At 44.9% G+C, this 17,687-nt stretch overlaps 1 pseudogene; it reads right to left on the reverse strand.

Annotated features, from left to right (window-relative positions):
* Positions 1 to 716: 716 nt before the first annotated feature.
* On the reverse strand, positions 717 to 11,736 carry LOC146196807 (uncharacterized; annotated as a pseudogene).
* Between the last annotated feature and the right edge of the window lie 5,951 nt (positions 11,737 to 17,687).

Genomic DNA, 17,687 nt, shown 5'->3' on the forward strand with positions numbered 1-17,687 from the left:
TGCAGGCTCACATGACCTGCTTCTACCAGGCATTTATGGCACTTGCTAAGTGGCAGGCATCTCTTTCACACGCGCACATCTCCAACATCCAGTATGCATAACTAAAGGAAAATGCCAAAGATGGCACTTTTATATCTATGCTAACTACTTTTCAAGCTTCACATTTTCCCCTAACCTCATTAAGTTAGCGCAGATATCCTGACATTTGTTTCCACTCTTGGCCCAATGTTTAAAATTGTAATACAGAACTATAGAGCACAACATAGTATATTTTTTTCTATGCTTGCAGTGTTGCAGAATATCCCTATATTACCTCTCCAGAGGCAGGTGCAGCTGAAATTAAACAAATTTCAGAATAAATGTAAGCTTTTTGCAGGATGTTACATTCTATGTCCCCATCGCTCATTTAGTTGAATGCAGACATGACAATAATTGGAGTCATAGTAGCATCATCTGAGTTTTTTTTTTTTTTAAGTAAGCCATTTTAATCGACAAGACTATGCCTCGTCTTTCCTACATGTGAAGAACCTGTGTATGAGAGAGAGAAATTAAGGAACTTTCAGAAAAGAAGAGAAAAAGCCACATTCCAAAAAGAGGAGGAGGAGAATATGCAGGGTCGCTCAACCGGCACGAGGCACGAGCAGAAGAGAGCAAGGAAGCAGCAGTACTGTTGAACAGGTGTCTGTGGAGCTCAGGTAGTTCGTGTTTCACTGTGCCTAGACCTGGGACCTGCCTGCTCTCCTGCCCTGGCCCTGTTGCTGTCCCGAGCGACCAGACCTGGGCATTGCCGGCTTGTTCCCTGACTGCAGCTCATCGCCGGCACATGCGGTCGGCACCGTGCTGGGCTCAGACGCACCGGAAGTCTGACGCGTCAATCACTGAATGGCAATCTGAGGCTTCTGGCCTCTACCAGGCCTTGTCCAGTGGCCTAGCTGCGTGCTGGGCTTGCCCAAGCTTACCTCGCTGACACTATCCACTCAACCGGGAGCAACTGCACCGGCTCCTCTCTGCTCCTTTAGACCTGGTGACATTTGACAATTTGTGCTTAGTCCTAGTCCTAGTTGCTAGTCACACTTTCATCCTGTCAATGTGTGGATAAAAATATTTGGTGCTAACTTGGTCGGTCTAGTGTGTTTTGAGTGGTACCCCCAAAGAAGCTACGTAAGAAGGTGGCAAAAACATCTTTAAAAAAAAAAGCCTCTTCACACTAGGAGCAGCTGTTGCCAAACCAAATGAAACTTAGGATTAGGACAGATGTCTTTTATATTTTGGTAGTAACATAAGGTGAAGAAAAAGCCCCACACAGTAAATTAACAAATTAACTCCAAAGCGATGATTCTGCTTCAGAGTGTAGGGCATGTTGGAAAGCCCTTTTGCCTTATGTGATGCAACCCTGCAAAAAAAAAAGCTTGTCAGCATCCTGCCACACATTTGCTTCTCTGCACACTGTCATGCACATTCATTCCATGTGTTGGCCTTTAGACCCAGCTACAGTGAAAGGTCATCAATTTGAACCTCGATAATTCGAAATTTCAAAATTCATATTACACTACTTGGTCTGGCCAAGCTCGGTAGAGGTGTGTGGGTTAAAAAAAAAAGCCCATTAGTTCAACCGAGAGTCGGTTCCGCTACGGGTAATTTGAACTGTGTCGCTGCGTCTGGACGGCTGACCACGTAAGAGCTTCCACGATAGTTAAGCATAGTTAGAGGGCACACATGTCCAAAAAAAACGAACAAGATGAAACCAGGTAAAACCATAGAAGGGCGGATACAGCCTTATACCCCTATCATGTGGGCACTTGTAAGGCCTTGAGAATTAAGGTTCTTCACTCCAAAGGCGGTTGATGTGCAGCTACATGGCAAAGTCGTGAGCCCTTTGCGATAATGGCCTCGTAGCAGGAAAGGCGGTCGTCAGCTGCATAAAGGAGCAGCCCAAACCTGAGTGCCACCGAGCAGTTTAAGAAAACAAACAAACAAGAAAGTTTACACAAATGTAATTTTTTATATTACATTTAAGCCTAATTGATTCTACTTAGGCATTAGCTTTGCATTTCGATGAGCTTTAATAGTCTTGAGTGTTGACAGAAAACTTAGAACATTTTAAACAGCCTCATCGACGACGTGGTCAGAATGAAAAACAAAAAAAAGGACTTTTATGTTACTCGCTTCAAACCATCAGAATGTTTCTTTGTTAATGAGTTGGTTACTTTTACTAGCATAAACAAGGGCAGTCTTGTTCACTTATTAAGCTGAAAGGTGTGTTGACAGCCGTTGTGATTGCTGCTAGACAGATGGCAATCACGGAGAATGCCTGAATTATCAACGTCATCTATCTCCTTTGCACTTGCTGTGTAGCTGCGCCACTTCTTTTTAAATTTGCTTCTTTAACGCAATAAACTTCCTTTGCAGTAAAGACCTTGGAGAAGTGCCATGTGACTGGGGTATTAATGGCACCTTGAATGCCATGGCTGGAGTTGGAGCATAGTATACTGGCTGGCCGTCAAACATCGTGAAAGGCAGGGCTGTTAGGAAGCTACCACCTGCATCACATTCAGAAAATTGTCTCCATTTCCCTGCGCATGCAGCAAAAAGTTCTACCTTTTGCCTAGATGAAATAGGAGCACGGAACATCGCCGTATCAGCATCTATGGTAGTTTACTGGGAAATGGAAAAGCAATCACAAGCATATATATTAGACCTTTTTGCTGCATATATATATGCCATAAATTATCCAATATATTCCACAAAAGTTCAAAAAACACTAAAGCTCCATCATTAAGGACACTTGCAGATCCTCGTTCGCTTACACTCACCCTTGATTGACATACATTTTACTATTTTCCTGATCACTGGTCTCGTAACTGCATGATCTAAATGATTATCTCATTTCCTATGCACAAAAATAGGCCGAACACTGGAGAAACCACTGGTGTTCACGTACCTAGTCTCAGCTGCATATCCAGTACAAATGAAAACATTGCTCTCGGTTGCTCAAATAATTGTACTTGCACCCTTTGCACAGAGCTTTGCATAATGAATTTGTCAACATAACTGAAGTTCTACATTGAACAAAACTAGCTTCATAAAGCACTTAATCTGAGTGTGTAACAATGTGCTGAATCAGAGCTGATTCAGGTGACAGTTTCAATGGCTAACGCTCCTACCAAAACTCTGACTAGTTAAAAAGTTTACTTCTGCTACTTTGCAGATAATGTCTTGGTCTTCATCCAGAACAGCCAGCAGTAGCAAAGGCGCTGCTTCATATTCCACAGCAGCTGACTCTCTCACGGCTCTGCAGACTTCTATTTCTTTCAAGCAGTTTTTCACTCTGTCTGCAACTTCTCATCATAGATGCTTGCAACATTGAAGCCAAGCATTGTGTTGACATGGCTGTTGAAATATTTAGCTTGAAACAAACGGCCAGTTTTGTGTAACCTCAAGGACACTCGTAGACTTGTTTATAAGTCTTTGCTGTGAAGGATATGTCTCAGACATCAGCTGTGATATGACTGCCTCATTGTGGACAACAAGTATGAACTGATTTTGCAGCTCCATTTTCTTTCATTCTTGCATTTCAGCTGTTTTGCTACTAGGGAGTTCACATTTCCAGGCTACACAGCCATAGCAGTCCTTTTCCTTTCTTGCCTTCTTTATAATCTCAGATTCATCTACACACACTGCATAGGTCCTCCAGCAGCCGGGTATCTTTGCGCTACATGCAATTCTCAAACTTCCGCATTGTTTCCAGTCCAGATGCAATAACTATGCCGTTGAGTGTGTTCTGAAAAGTCTGGGTACCGGCCCACAATCTCGGCAGCAATGGATCTCGGAACTTTGCGCTCAGGCTTGGGGGCATTTTTAAGTCCTGCTTTTTAGGTCTAATACCCTGTTCACACGCCTTTAATAATGAATATAGGAACACATCCCATGGGGTAGTTATGCTTTCCAAAGAACGACATACTTGAAGTCGCTTTGGTGACATCTGGAAGAGTTGGTGGTGGTGCACTTTAATTTGATGCAACCGTGCTCAATTTTTAAATTAGTCTTCTTCTGGTGATAGGGTTCAGAAATATAAGGTCCTCTTCTACAATGTATTCAAGGTATTTGATAGATTCGTTGCCGCATTCCCGATGTTTATTGGCAGTTTGCCGCACGGTTTCTGCATTTAATGTCAGTAGCCAGCCATCAATACGCAGCACCAAGTCCATTTTCTGCGGAGAGGAAAATCAAACTAACACTGCATGCTTTAGTACCACAATGGGCCACCTGTTGCATGCAAAGTAGTACTGAACAAGTGGTATACTATTGAGCAAATAATTAAACTTGATGCAATTATTCTGACCATCATTGCTCAAAATATTAAAATACTGCATTACAGGCTTATATGAGGACAGGCCAGCTTTAACGAAAACAAATAAATTCTTGCTGTTGGCAGAGGATTAGCATAACTTCCCCAAACTGAAGGCTGCCATTTTTTTGCGACATTGCAAGTGTTTTGACTTATACAAAAGGCCGCATATGGTTGCCTGGCATGCTTGCAAGATAGCTTCCTGGTATAGAATGACATTTTTCACAATACTCTGAACTTCAGGAGTATGCAGTTCTTTCAAAATACCTGGCCATTATCCAAAGGATCAGCAGTGCTCATACCCAGCATCTTTGTATGCCTGAAAGAGCTGATGACGCTGAGACAAAGTAAATGTTAAATTCTGAATGTTTTGGCAGTTTTTCATGCATTTCCAAAAATATCCATGCTTACTCTCGCAGCGCATCGTCCACAGTATTTTGAGAGGTCCAAACTAGAATATCAAAAATGGTTAATGCAACAAATAGGATGTTTTGGTTTCATAGTGACATCTTGGAAGAGTTGCTCAGCCATTAATATAGCCTTCGATGATGTCCTGAAGCCTGATTCTCATTGCATGGGTAAGTGCTGATGCTGTGACCAACTGAACGATTTTAGAAAGCATCAAAATCTACTGCCGCACCTCGTCTCTAGACTGAATATTTCCAAGGAGGTACAAGAGAATAGAGTGGTGTGAAATGTTAGTTTTGCACCACATGACCTTCAAGCTATGCTTTCAGGTGAAATTTGCATGCACGGCCGCCAGTTAAAATCCACTTCTTCACATTAACACTTTCCTGTCCGTACCTATTCACATCGATAACCTGCTATCGATAGTTTCATGATTCGAATTTTCCTGCTTTCGAAGCGCTCCTTGGCAAGTGGCGGCATCCAACGGGAAATAGAAGAACTCTTCTTTCAATTTCGCTTTTAGTTTAATTTTTATCGCCGTGCCGCGCCCGTGCCACACCTGTGCAGCTAGTTTCCAGAGTCAGGTGATCGGGTCTCCTTGTTTACATCATGGCGTTGACGTCGCGCTCTATTGCTGCTTGGAAACGGCGCATTTCCACGGAAATTGATGCATCTGAGAGCTCATTTTTGGATGCGAACAGCTGCAGTGATGATTCTGAAGATGACTTCAAACTTTATGTGAGTTGAGCGTCGAGCTTGCGCTTCTATCCCTCTTGAGGACACTTCAGACACTGAGCAGATTATTAGCTTTGCTGCGTACGGGACAATCTGCTCTCTGATGGCCTGAACATGCTCCACACAACCAATCTGTGGCACGTTCGAGCTCACTTTCTGCAGTATGCTGAAAACAAATCTAGAATGCAGACGAGTTCTGCTGAATTCATGTGTCAGCCTGCTTTCAAGAGTTTGAATCAAATTATACAGTGATGACGATGAGTACAGTAGCCGACCCAAGTTCCACTCTTTGCAAGCATCAGCTGGAAGATCTCTAGGGACACAGTCTTTCTCCACAAGGCAAGCCTCCCTGCATGCTATACAGTTTGTTGACAGCACACGCTTTCTGGCCACATAGCCCGCAATATAATATACCAGGCGAGCGTCGCTTCGCTTTTCGACAGTCTGTGTGGTCTACCGCGACCTCAACAGCATCCATGGGGACTGCATCATCTTGACTCTCATTTTCAGCAAGTTCCTCATTGGCAGAAAGTAGGGAGTCCTGAAGTCCTGCTGGCACACTTCCACTTGTGGGACTTTTTGCAAGGCTATAAAAGGTCAAACAACTGCAAATGTTCAAAATACAATTAAAAATGTGTCAAAATTCATTCTGCAGATAAAGATGGTACCTGATAATAACAATGAATTGAGCAGGGGTTGGGTGATCATTCGCGCCGTTGGCCTGCCATACTATCCCGAAAGAGTGCTCGAGGCAATCCTGGCTCAGATGAGATGTCATCAGGTACCTGAAGCCGACTTTTTCAGTTAGGTAGTTGCGGAGGGCCTTCGTTGAATGGACTGTAATGAGCAAACCGATGTACTTTTACTCAAGAAGCCAAGACCCTTTGCATGGGCTTCCCACTTGTCCAGGAAGTCTAGAATTGCATCTAGTGCAGCTTTCTTAGTACTGGCTGGTCTGAAACGGTACAAATTTATGCACTTAATTTCATTTTCTTATGACAGAAATAATATAGAAAAAAGACCGCGCTGCAAATACCTTAATGACTCTGCAGGAAATCTGGAAGTCATTGCCTCAATGAGATGCGTCGTCATGGCAACAAAAATTCTCGTTGGTTCTAGATTGGGGTACTGGTCCTCAATCTTTTCCTTGTAGAAGTCCATCGCATGGAGTACTGGACTGCTGAACACCTGGAATGCCAAATTCACTCGCATTTTTTCGAACCCATTCGGGTATATGTGCGACCGTGTTAATTTTGGAGCAACTCTCAGGACAACGGTGCTGCTGTCTAGCTTCCAATTGGTAGCAACATGATCCCAGTGCACCTGCAGCATGAAGCATTTATTAGGCCAACTTTAAACCATCAAACTACCAACAACTTCTCAACCATACCCTGCCTATGTGCATGTTGAATCCACGTTTCATCATGGCATTCCGCACACTTGGCGAGATGCGGGAAATCCGAGAGGAAGTGGAAAAACCTCTCCTTGTCACATGGGTGAACCACCTTGCACCGCACACCTCTGGAGCTTGCATGAATGCCGATGTTGTGCCACATTGCACGGTGCCATGATGCTCCATCACAGCAGATGTAATCTACGCGAAGGCCAGCTTTCTCACAAAGTATTGTGGCCTCAAAAATGATCTTGGTTAACAGTGCAGCTTTCAGATTTCCTTTTGCTGCAAAGACACCTGTAGATGAAAGACAAAAACGAGAAACCGAATAAAAAGGATCACGCATGTTGCGAGTGATAGATACCAATAATCTGGGTCTATTTTCCCACAAATGGTTGAAACATAACCAGGCCATGGTCAGCTCTTGTGTATCTGTCCTTCTCTTCAGTAAAGGACCCTAAATAGATGAAGCCTTCAATATCCATCGATGATTTCAGGTCAAGATGAGTTGAAAGTTTGATTTCATCGACCACTAAGCCACCATGCCATTTTGTGTCTTCTAGTTCAGTCACCTTTACCTTCACACTGTCAGGAATCTTCTGGTTGAAGCCATATGTTGCTTTGAATGCCTGCAAATGTAAAGAGAACTTTAGTAGCTCCTGCTTGAAATTGAAACTCATTGACACAAACCTTTATGCATTTCTGCAGGCATGCACGACTGGGGAGAGCAAGGATTTTGTGGCACCTCAAGTTTTCATATAAACGAGGACTCTTCATTCCCAGAATGATACATTCCAAAAGCCATTCTTTTCGATACTTGTACCCGAACACTTGTACCGAAACACACAATGACGACAGGCCAAACTGCGCTCTGACTACCTTCACTCTGCCGCCTCCGGAAGGCTGATGGCGCCCCAGACCGCGACGCTCCCTGGCGGCAGTCACGCGCAGAGGGCCACTCATCTCTGTCGAGAAGCCAAGCGCTTTCGGGAACGTGGCTCCCTCTTGTGGCGGGTGGAGGCCCTGGCAGTGGATAACCAAGTGCTCTGTGCTTGTGTCCGCCGCACCACACACTCTGCACGTTGTGTCGTGTATAGTTGCATTGAACCGGCTTCAGTATACTAGAGTCCGCAAAGCCCCTGCTTTCGCTTCGAATAGGAGGCTACTCCCAACACTGTTGTCATACAGTGTTGCGGGCTGGGGAACTAATTTGTGGCGGCTGTACAACGTGATCTTGGCCTTTTTGCTCATTGCGTCTCGCCACATTTCACTCTCTGCTGCCCCGACACGTCGACGGACCTCTGCTGCCAATTTTGTTGCGTAATTAGCGTCGATACGGTTCTGGAAAGACCCGTACTTCTTTTCCAGTTGGTACAAGCGCTTAGTCCACTGCGTGTGGAGACAGGTGGCAGCCAGGTAGTCAAACATCTGGTGAACCCAACGCGCTTGAGGCATGCAGTAAACATGCTCGTAAAACGCCAGCTTGCTGAACACCTCTCGAGCCTCTAAGGTGGAACAACCTGTCTCCCTGCACTGCCCCGTTTGCCACCTGGCCATGGCATCCAAGCGCCGTACGACCAACCTCTTGCTTTTGTCGCTCCAGCCATTCACGGGTATCCGCTGCCACACACACAACCGCATTCGCAAATGTTAGACCTGGGAGTTGGACCATCTTCCACAGGTTGCGTACCATCACAAGTAGGCTGCAGCCCCAGAGGCACCGGCGACACAGGACGCTGTGTGCTCGCAGTGCTGTCTGTCGCAACTTGGCCTCGTGCCAGGAATACAGGGCTGCAGAATCGCAGGGCTCCACACCCAAGTACTTGGTTCCCGAGTTTTGGATAAGGACCTCTCCTCCAAGCGTCAGCTCTGTCTTCGCCCCATCAAGTCCTGCCAGCCGGACAACGTGGTCTTCTTAGCGTTGAACCGCAAGCCCAGTTGATCGATCTCATTTTGGCAGATATCCAGAAGACTGCAGATTCTGGGGTGTTGCCGCCATCAAGACCAGGTTGTCCGTAAAGGCGAAGCCCGGTAGTCGGCGAGTGTCGTCCATGCCAAGGGGAGAGTACTTCAGCTGGAATTCGAAGCCTGATCTGAGTCGTTCTTGCTCGACGTTTGCTGCGTACTGGATGTAAAGGAGGGGCGATAGGGGGTACCCCTGCCTGAAGCCCCTCATAACTGTAATGGTCTCCGATACAGCAGGACCGAATTGAATGACAACCCTATTGTCCTCGTAGAGCCATCGGATAGCCTGCACCACCCGCTCTGGAAACCTCAGTTCCACTAAGTGGCTAGCTCCTCATGAGGCACGTTATCATAAGCTTGCTCAACGGCAAGAAATAAACAACGCAGCGATCGCCCCTCCTTCCTCGCTATCTCTGCGCACTTCGTTAGTATGAAGAAATTGTCATCCAAGCGACGACCGGGGCGAAAATCATTTTGGAGCTTGGTCAGGCCAGCCGATTCTACCCAGCCACTCAGCCAATCTTTCAGGATGCGCGCAAACACTCTGTACACCACTCTGGTGACTGCAAGAGCCTGTACGATTTTAGTTGATCAGCGTTCCCACCTTATTTTGGGATAAGGATGACGTTACCTGCCCGCTAGTCTTAAGGAATTTGTGCCCCTGCAACGACACTAGTCAGTAGCTCGGCTAGTTGTTCCTTAGCCTCAGGACCGAGGCTCTTGACCACTCGGGCTGGCAGTCCGTCTGGCCTTGTAGCAATGCTGGCACTCAGACGCGTCAAGGCCCGATCTAGCGTATGCCCGGAAATGGTCCACTCCGGTTCCCTCATTTCCGTTTGGTCTGCAATTGGGCCAATATAAGTCTGTGACGGCCAACTCATGACTGTATTCTAGAGTAGTCGTACGTCCGTACAACTTGGCAAAATGGGCGGTGTGGCATTCCGTCATATCACTGGCAGGCCCGTTGCAGAGTCCAGGAGCTGAGCTGCAGGTTGGGTGCTTCTGTCCAAGGAGCTGACATGCCTCCAAAACTTTGCATCGCTGACCTGCTGTCTTGGCGCAAAGATTTTATCAGGCGCAAGTTATGGTCGGCCACTTTCGCCTGCACCAGAGCTTGTACTCTGTTTGAGTACAATGTATTGCATTCACGCCTCAGAGGCCATGGGGTCTTGTGGCTTGACGGCTTGGCGGTGTACTCGGTTAGCCTGATGGCGTGCTTGCCATGCTGCCTCTACTTCCGCGTCCCACACATTCTGTGTGCCTCGCACCGGCTGCCTTGCCTTCAACATAAGACTCTCCATAACACTGCAGGGCAGCCACATACTCCTCATAGGTTGTGGCCTGCATACGCTGCAAGCTAAGTTCGAACCCTTCGGAGACTGCCTCCAGCGTCCAATTCGGCTGGCATAGGCTCTTTGCTCTTCGGTGATATGTGGATGATGGATTCCAACTGGAAGCGGCACCTTTTGACAGCTGTCAAAGGCACTGCTACAACGCCTGCTTGCCTTGTTACCAGGCGGTGCCACAAGGCCACGTTTGGTCTCTGATCTCAATGAGCATGGAATGACATAGAAGACATGCATGCAATTGTATTATTGCCTGTTGTGAACCAGGGAGCCGGCATGTGAATCTTACTTGAACGCTGTGACTTGAGTTAACGAGTGTGGCCTTCTGAAAAGCAGAACACACAAATGCACGAAGGATTTAGCAAAGCAGCTCTCCCACCAATTTGTCAGCAAGAACTTACCCAAGGCAGTCCGCTGAAAGCTTTGCTGTGAAGCTGGATTTAAGAAAATAACTGAAAGACGTCAAACAGTTCAAAGAATGAACGGCATGAAAGACACATATGCAATGGTATTATTGCCTGCAGTGCACCAGTGAGCTGTCTTGTGAATCTTACCCGAACGTTGTGACTCCATGGAATGAGTGTGGCCTAATTCTGCAGAGCAGAACAAGTGCAACGAAGGATTCAGCAAACCAGCTGTCCCCCAATTTGCCAGCGAGAGCTTAGCCAAGGTTGTCTGCAGAGAACTTGGCTCTGAAGCTGGATCAAAGAACAAAAACCGAAAGACATCAAACAGTTCAAAGCAGTGAACAACATGAAAGACATGCATGCAGTGGTATTATTGCCTGCGAACCAGAGAGCTTGTATGTCTGATCTTACCAGGATGTTGTGACTGCAGTAAATGAGTGGGGCCTTCTGCAAAGCACACAGACAAATATGGTAAGGCTTCCTATATTCAACCCTCCAAACCATTACGCCTGCAAAAACTTACCATTGTTACTCCTCGCAAGTCCCTGTGCTGAGTCTGGCTCAAAGAAACACAAATAGGAAAATATTAAAACAAATGAAATGATATATAAACAACAGAAAAAAGCCTGCAGTGCACAGTCGTTCCACTGCTAGGGACCTGGGAGCTGACATATGAAACCTTACCAGGTTGGCATGGCTGGCTACATAGTTCCGAGAAAGAGTAGCTTCCTGCAAAGTGAAGGTACAAGGGCTTCAGCAAAATGCTTTCCCTGGTCCTCGGCATGTTACATATTAGGACAAAAACAGCTGAAATGCCTCGCAAGGCCTACTTTGGACATTTTGTGCAAAGAGCAGAGATGTCTACGAAACAAATGCAAAGAGCACAATTGAACTCATTCACATAATTCTATTTCGTGTGTAATTGAACAGCATGCTGTTAACTCTAATAGGAAATGTTAGATACGGCATTGTTCTGTGTACTTCCCTATGTGTTCTGTCTTTTCCAGTGGTCGATCATCATTAAGCAGAACACTGGAATGTAATATAGTAATGCCAATTGGATTTGAGTTTAAGTAATAAAAGAAACGTTCATAGGAGTAAAACCAACTTACCTGTGTCGTCACTTTCTCCCATCTGAGGAATCCTGTAAAAGTTTCCACAATAGATGCCATTGCTACAGTAAAACAAAATAAGCATTACCTTTGGTGATGAAAAGGTGGCTCTGGAATGTTAAAACATGAGCCCCAGCGTCATCGTCGTCATTAGATGAGCTAGACAGCAGCAAGGATTTTCGTCCTTTGCCTCGTCTTTTTTCTATCAAAGTGAAATTCAGTGTGAGAAAAAAAAATTTATTCCAAATTGAAGACAATGAAAAGTACATACCTTGATCTGTTGATGTGTCGAGATGGTCTGTCTCTTCTACTTTACGCAGGTTTTGCCGTGCTTTGTCATTTTTCTACAAAAAAAAGCATGTGGTTTCAATAACCAAGCAGATACAAATTTACGAGTTCTTCACTCACTGTAGCACCAACACAGCAGTGGCTTAGTGGTTCGCGCATCCATTTCACATGGGGCAGCTACAGAGTTTGGACATCACTGCTACTGGCTACTCACTTGTTTTGCAATCTGCATATGCATTCCCTTCCCCTGGTGCTTGTATTCCTTGGGTAAAATGCTTTAAATATGGGCACCCCATGAAATGCAGACTATTTTTGGACATGTTGCTCTTTTAAAAAGCTATTTTAATACTAATTAATCCTAACTAATCAAACATTCAGGCCAGCTAAATGCTATTAATGACATTCTGAGCAAGATATTGAGTAACATAAAAGTAACGGTTCCCATACTGCTACTGCACCTTTTTCTTCATGTCTCTGTAGAATAAGGCCAAGCTGTCATGATCCTTGATATATATCTCGGGCCACTACATTGTGCCTGCAAAATCCATAGAATCCAATTTTTCTGCACGCATTACATCTTGTTTTGCTCGTAAATGTTTTGCTGCATTGCAAAGAAAACAGTATCAGTGGAACTTTACTGCATGCATATATGCACAACTGGAATGCACACTGCATTCTCGTGAAACCTGAGTGACGAATTTTTGTATGCAGATCAAGAAAACGCATTTATTATACCAATGAGGCTATCTTATCACGATAAAAAAAGTTTTATTGATGAACTATTTTTTGTTTGCTTAACAAAGCATGTGCAATATATTGCACATTGGGACTCAGTGGATTAAAAAGCAATATCATGAGAGATTATGGATAATGGGCAAGAAGGCTTTTCTTGTGCCCTTCAATGATATCTCTAGGCATGAAACTGTTTAAAACAGTTTCTTGAAGAAGTTATACAAAGAAAAACGTCACAGCGAGTGCAACGAAACTTTGTGCGTTCAGAACAGGAGGGGTTACGGCATCTTGATGCAGACTTCTGCAATGAAAGTTCGGGCATGTGTGTTGCTCCGGCTGTCCGGAAGGAGACGGGAGGCAATGGTGTTGTCTTACTGGCAGGGCGCTTCGCTGGCGGCTCATCGTCGTCGCTGCCCACATCCAATTCTGCTCTCAGCAAATCATTAGCAATTATCACTTTGAAGTCCAGTAGACTTAATGTGTTCTTGCTGGCAACTCCTAGGAGTTGAGAGTCTTCTTTATACTGCAACCATGCATTAACGACAGCCACGCCCGCAAGAGAACGAAGAGTCCAGCGCGTTGTCCTTGCCTTGCTTGGGTAGAGACTCACCATTCTACCGCAGAGGTCAACGCCTCCCATATTCTTATTGTACTCTTCTACGATAGCTGGCCGAGGTACATCCTTATAGACTCTCTCCTTCTTGCACCATCTTTTGCATTCTCCTACTGGCTCCTCACCAATGTGTGAAGAAGCGAACGTAATGGTCTTGTTGTCGACCCACTTAACGAGGCAAATGCCATCAGCCACATTGACAGTTTGGCAAAAGGATCTGCGGCCTTTCTTCACCAAAGCTTTGTCATCAGGGAGCTTAGAATCTTTTGGTATGCGATTCTTCATTATGGTGCCAGTTCCACGCAGGCCTTGGCTCGAGAGGTGACGAAGCAGGGGTGCAGAAGAAGTAGCGATCAAAAAATAAAGAACTGCCTGTTGGCATGGACTGTGACAATCGAAGCACAGCACAAGCACCCACACCAAGCTCTGATCGGTCAGCAGCGAGCGCAGACTTTCCCTGATATATTTCGAAGTCTAGAACCATTCCACATGGGCTGGAGAGCACAAATTCTTCACCCCTGTTGGATGAGGTTTACCAGGGACGTATTGCTTTAGTGTTGTTCTGCCTGTAAACGGTATTATTTGCTCATCTATGCTTGCTGACGGGCTTCTTGGAAGCTGGAGGCAAGCCGTCCTTATCATTTCAATGAATGCTCTCAATCTCCACAGCCGGTCGGCTTTCTTTTCCTCATCACTGATGTCCAAGTCATTCACAACTTTTATGTTTTTTCGCAACAAGAAGAAGCGATCGCGAGTCAGAACATCAGCAATTGCAGCAACTCGTGTTTGCCTTGCCCAGTAAAGACGGATCTGTGGGTATCCCAAGCAACTCATCATGAACGTTGCACCTATGAAATTTTTCATCTCGGCAGTGCTGCTATTGAGCAGAGTCCCCTTTCTTTGATGGTAGCCCACCTCACTCTTTTCATGCATATTTCGGTAAAACTCTTCTGAAAAATATTGCTTGAAATAGTCCAGAGCTGTCCAATTTGTTCGAGAATCGGTCTCAGTATCCGGAACATCGGGCAGAGACAACACAAACGGAGCATGCCTCCAAGGAGGGAATTTCCCCACACTTGTTGATGGCCCGCTGCCGGAATCTTCCTCGTCCGAGTCGTCTTAAAAAAAAAAAATCGCGTCAAGTTCCGCATTTTGCACTTACATTGTAAAAACTTATATTAGGAAACTTACCTGAACAGGAAACATCTGGCGCGTGTATTGACTTTTCGTTCAACTCGTCATCAAACAAGTCGAGATCCGAGCTGTCCTGGGAGGTGATGGCCTCCAAAATCGCCTCTGCCCTGCTCAGATTCAACCCTGTCTAGGGGCCAAAGAAAGCCAAAATTACAAACGTTGCTTACATATCAATTGGAATTGACTTTTTAAGTAAAACTGAACATCATCATAACGTCTTCCCACGCAGGAAAGCACTTACGGTGAACAGAATGAAAACAACCCCATGTGTTGTAGTTCAGTCCCAGTGTGCAATACAATATACACAAAAAAGTTAGTGGCCACGAACAAAATAAGTGCTTGCCTCACGATAAATTATGCTCAAAATGATGCCTGTGCATTCCTGAACCTGTTCATTGCAAAGTTCAGAACATTTAGCAAAGTGTTAAGTAAATAGGGGCAACTTACGTGGTCGCATTGAATAAAACGATGTCGTCGGTATGCACTCCATTTTCGAACCTGCCCAGCAAGCGCTCCCGCGCGATTGACTTCTCTCAATCTTGGCCAGATGGCAGCACATGTCTGTGCAATACATTGCACAGGAGGACTTAGCGCGTACCACAGCTGCAGCAGGGCTTCGACGCTGAGACCGAGTGTGCAATAAATTGTACGCTGGGTCTCTAGATCATTTGCGTTAATGCGAAGGTTTGGCATGTGTTGATAAAATTATATTCGGACTAAGTGGGTGGTATCTTAGACGGGTAAGACCAGTCTAATGCGGGGAAATTAAAATTACGAAGAATAAAGGAAGTTTCGTGAATATTGTGTAAAATGCGCTGTGAAATATGAACTGAACGATATATAAGGTCCATTGCTTCATCCGAACTGGGCAGCACCGCCCATGATCTAATCGACGCCCTGGAATCCGCCACCGGTCCAACCGCAAGTAAGACCCCTCCAGCGCTTGGGAGGTGGAAAGTTCGGAGCAGCTACTGCCTCGGACAGCGAAGCATCGAAACTTCAAGACCTGAGATGCCACCTTCTCCGAAAAGCTCTAGTGTCATAAGAACAAGTATCTGAAATTCTGAATGTTTATACTGCCTTTCGTTCTTCAGCCTAATGTGACCTGCTTCAAGTAGGCATTTTTTTACGTTTTTTTTTTTACTGAAAACGAGCAGGTAGCGAAAAGCAAATGAAGTGAAAGTTATTCCACGCTTCCAGTGAGTATCTCAGGCTAATTCCTGTATACTACTATCTAAAGCATATATGGCAAAGTGCTACCTTTTATTGAAGCCACCTCAAGGAATTTAAGATTTTTAAAAAGCAGGAGACATGACATACCTGTTTTTTCAAGAAGTTCAATGCTGTACACATCTGCGGAATCGAGCTGGCACTGCATTTGCACCAGTTTTTCGATGTTTGTGTTTGATGTTGGCCACAAACATTTTGCGTCATTATCCATTAGCCAATTCGATGGCACAACTGCAAAACTGTTGCTGTCGGTGAATCTCACAACACACATGGCACATTATGAGCAAGCTGAAATGCCAAAGAAATATATGCATAATGAATGCAAGAGCCCAACAAAAGGAAAAATGCATGAACCTCACAGCACTATACCTATCAATACACATGTACATCACGAGCAAGAAAAGCTGCTAAAATATAAGATACACATATGCAAAATAGATTCATGAGCCAAATGGACAAGAGAAAATTTCATAAGCCTCACACTAGCAATATGTCCAACAAACACACGTATGGAACATTATGAGCAAGCAGTGCTCCTGATATGCCAAACATTATATATGATATGCTGAATGTCTGAAAAAGACAAATGAATAAGAGGGAAAAGTGCATACTGCAACTGCAGGCGTTCAAGAGGTAGCAAGCTGCACTTGGATTTAATATCAGAGCCGCCCAGAGGTTTCCTTCACAATAAAGATACCCAAATTTGAAGATTCACACGTGTTGTGAAAAAGTCGCCAAGAGCTTCCAACTTTCGGCCCACTACAACCTTGTGGCCTAGGGTGTCAAATGCGAAATTTTCTACCATTATGGCAGTTGAATCTTTCATAAAACAGGTATTGTTTCCTGGTGATGTTTTCAAAGTGAAATTAGGAAACTTAGCAATACAAAACTGAGGCCCACAGCACTTCTCTGCTAAGGGGCCACTGTAGTGCACCTGTGAATATTGCACTTCCTGATGAGGAGGGTCTTTGGCTACGAACAGTGGGCCAGAAGACATTCTTTCAGTGATGTGATTAGCCAGCTGTTCCAGTAGCTTCCGTGAGTGCTTTATCAGCTTCTTCAAGTGGTGCATGAAATTCTGTGCAGGAAATGCATTGAAGTTGTCGAGAGCTCCATACTTGACCACATCATTGCCAAATGAATTAAGGAATGCACATTATACAAGACATTGTGCTCCCCATAAAGTGACTTAAAAGAAGAAACAAAGCAGATGAGGAACTCCTTGGCATAGTCACAGTAGTCCTGGCACATGGCATCATGTGAAAGTATGGTGATTCCCACATGTAGAAGTAGAAAATGAATGTACAACTCTGGAAGAATTTTCTTGAGGACAGCTGGACCAAAGACAGCAGGAAACAACGCAGCTCTGCTGCTTTTTAACGATAAATTTCTCGGGGAACGTGGCTTTCGGGCAAACTCCTCACAATGAATGGTTGCCAGCTCTAGTAACTGGTTTGTGATTCTATCACTGCTGATGAAAGCAAACAATATTCTAGTGAGCCCCTCATCCACAGCAGTAGCAATTTTCTCGTGACTCCCAGGCAAACTAAGTGCATGTAGTCAAGTGGGTAATGACATACAAGGCCAATTGGAAGTGCAGAAAGTGGTGTGTGACACATGATGCTCCTCCTGCACCTTGTTAGCAAAGCTCACATCCGTTCGCAATGATGCATTTGTATCTGGAAGCAGAACTCTACCTTCAACATACTTTCCTGTCTGTTGGCACTTCCCACAGCCATAGTAACCGGAATGTAGTTTCGTGCCTAAAATAAATGCGCGAGCAGATGCATCGCACACAAATTCATGAATAGTGATGGTAAAGTAACAACTATCAATACATAGTCCATTCTCCAGGAGCTCAAGCAATTCACTGATCAAAGGACTCAGGAAATTACACAGTCATGGAGGCTTTTGGT

Source organism: Amblyomma maculatum, chromosome 3 (genome assembly GCF_055883805.1).
Source record: "Amblyomma maculatum isolate TAMU_Amacu chromosome 3, ASM5588380v1, whole genome shotgun sequence".
Lineage (NCBI taxonomy): Eukaryota > Metazoa > Arthropoda > Arachnida > Ixodida > Ixodidae > Amblyomma > Amblyomma maculatum.